This window comes from Limulus polyphemus, unplaced genomic scaffold (assembly GCF_000517525.1).
Source record: "Limulus polyphemus unplaced genomic scaffold, Limulus_polyphemus-2.1.2 Scaffold6686, whole genome shotgun sequence".
Classification (NCBI taxonomy): Eukaryota; Metazoa; Arthropoda; class Merostomata; order Xiphosura; family Limulidae; genus Limulus; species Limulus polyphemus.
Window position 1 is genome coordinate 1,879 of NW_013672296.1, and position 3,176 is coordinate 5,054.

Sequence of the window (3,176 nt, forward strand, 5' to 3'; positions counted from 1 at the left end):
TCTCTTTTGCAGCAATGTCTGCAGTCATTTTTGCATGGTCTTCAACTCAGTCCATTGGCATATCCATGAGATTTTCCTTGTCTGTATTCAATGTCATAATTATACTGGTCTATTTTTCCGATCCAACATGCAAGTTGCCCCTCTGGGTTCTTTAATGATCTTAACCAGCGTAACGCAGCATGGTCGGTCCTGATGGTAAGCCTAGCCACATAGAGGTAATGATGGAAATATGTCAGACTCTTTTCTATAGCAATGTTTTCCCTTCGTGTTACACAGTAGTTCGTCTCTGGTCTACTCAGGACCCTATTGAAGTAGGCCTTCATATGTTTGTTTTCACCCACTTTCTGAGACAACACTCCTCCAATTCCGACATTACTAGCATCACAATCCAGTATGTACAGCAGTGAGGGATCTAGAAGCTTTAAAAGTGGAGCTGAGGCCAATTTTTCTTTCAATGTCTTGACAGCATGCTGGCAAGAAACTATCCATTCAAACTTCTGGCCTTTTTTGTTAAATCATGTAGTGGAACAGCTATAGTTGCAAAGTCCTTCACAAACTTCCAGTAATAGGTACAGACTCCCAAGAAACTTCTTGACTCTCCCACATTGTCTGATGTTGGCCAATCATGCACTGCTTTCAGGTTGTCAGGATCAGTTCACACACCATGCTCACTTACAATGTGACCCAAGTAAAGAACCTCTTTCTGTAACAAGTGGCATTCTTGGGATGCAATTTGAGGTTTGCTGCCTTCAAATGCTTGAACACTTCCTCTAGTCAGGATACTTCCTCGTCAAATGTTGCTGCAAACACAATGACATCATCCAGGTACACTAGGGCTATCCTCCATTGTATGCCATCCAGTACTCTATCCATCAGACTCTCAAATGTTACTGGGGCATTCCTAAACCCGAATGGCATCACACAGTATTGCCAGAGACATTGGCCATAATTAAATGCAGTCTTATGTTTACCTGCTTCAGCCATTTTCACTTAATGGAAACCTGACTTTAACTCCAGAGTTGAAAACCACCTGGCTCCACCTAGGGCATCAAGAGTATAATCAATTCTTGGCAGTAGATATGAGTCTTTTTGGTTATACTGTTAAGAGCCCTGAAATCCACACAGCAACATTGGGTCCCATTCTTCTTATGGACTAACACGACGGGAGCTGACCAGGGACTATCTGATTTCTCGAGTATCCCTTCCTTAATTAGACCTTCCATGACCTTCTCTATGTCATATCGCTTTGCTGGAGCTATTCTCCTCAGAGGGATCTTTATCGGACAGTGATTGCCTGTGTTTATTCTGTGCTCCACAAGGTCTGTGCAGCCAAGGTTATGATCTCCTTTCGAAAAGACGTCTGCATAATTTGCCAAAAGTTCTTTTACCTGAAGACCCTGTGATGATGCCAAATGAACTATGCTCTTCTCATAGGGGAGAGGATGTCCTTTCTTTATAGTTGTATTTCTTGCTTTACCATTGACTGGATCTACCTCCTGGCACACACCCAACAATGCCCCTTCCTTAAGTGTATGGTCACATTTAGAGAAATTGGCCACTGTTATAGGTACTACTTGCTGACCTGCCACAAGTGACCTTCCAATCTTCAAATCTGCTGGCCTGGATGGGTCTTCCACTGCTTCCACAAGCATTGTGCTTCCTTGGGGATGTTCTTTTAATGTACCCCAAATTATCTTCTCTAACATAGGGGGTATTGTAGTTGACCTAAGTGCTATGACATGCAAATCAACAGATGCAGCAACGCTTACCAGAATTTGGCCTTTGTTGTTGCCAAACGTCATTTTATGTGCCTCGGTAGTAAGTAGTCCAACCCTAATATGCATTGGTCTTCAATGCCAGCAATGTATACTTTGTGTCTGTTCTTTATGCCCATGAGCTCAATAGTTACCCACACTTGTCCCCACAACCTTGCATAATGTCCTGTCACACCACAGAACTTCAGTATGGCTTCTGGTACTCCTTTGTTATCCAACACCTTGTTTTCTCACAAGGTTTTGCTGAGATGCAGAATCTATGACAAAGTTGCACTTTTGGCCATCCACTTTCCCTTCACGTAGACACTATGTGTGCCAGCCATTTTACACTTAGCTGTTGGGACTTTCATGATGGGGGTTGGTGGGCTTCCCTCAGCATCAACCACTACTGCTCTCCACGAGGCTGACTTATTGGTAGTATTCTTCTTAAACTGGCTCTTCATATGTCCCTGCTCTCCAAAGTTCCAACAAACTCTCTGGATAGCTGCCTTTCCTGCCATGGCATCTTCCCTGTGTTGTAGTTGCTGGCATTAAGCTCTTTTGGGCCCAGGTTTGATACAGCGCTAGGAAAATCCCTCAAACGTTTCTGAAATCTGCCATTTTCTGGCCTTGAATCCTGATGACTGTACCAATCTTGGTACCTCTGTGCTGGACTTAATGTAGGATTCGAATCGAAGAGTTCTGGCCATTGCATCCTGCATAGTAGAGAGGTGTGCTTACTTTACTTGTATCTTCAGTTGTGGACTGTCCAAGGCATCTACAAACTCATCCCTCAGCAACAGCTTGAGAACATCGGGTGGTGCAGTTGGGTAGGCCTTGTTTGCCATACTTTCTAAATCCTGTGCCAGCTCTTGTAGGCTCTCCCCTTTAGCACAGACACTCGTCCTAAACCTAGCCCTGTAGACTTCGAGCTGATTTTGAGTTCCATACCTGAGTTCTAGAGCAGCTACCAGTGCTCTATAGTTGTGCCTGTCGTCTGCTGACAAATGTCCAAGTATTTCCAATGGTTGTCCCTTCAAGCTCGTTGCCAGGTACACTGCTTTCTGCTCCTCTGTCCATCCATCATATCCGCCATGAGCTCAAATTGTGCTCTATATGCATCCCATGGTGCCTTCCCATCGAATTCCTGTGGCTTCCTTTGTACTAGATCACCCTTATTGCTGACACTCATGTCTGGAACGTGACTTCTGGCAGGACTGAAGATGTCTGCATTAGGGTTTAGCTGCAGGTTCTGGAAGGGGCTTCCTGTTGTCTGGGGCTGAGTAGGTCCATGGTTAATATATCCTCCCGGTGTAAAAGACAGTAAATCGTCCTTTAATGTATTTAATTCACTTTGTAATTTACCAGTCTTCTCCGTTTGTGTATGCTGGTCTTTCTCTCAACTGTTGGTAGTACTTTCTT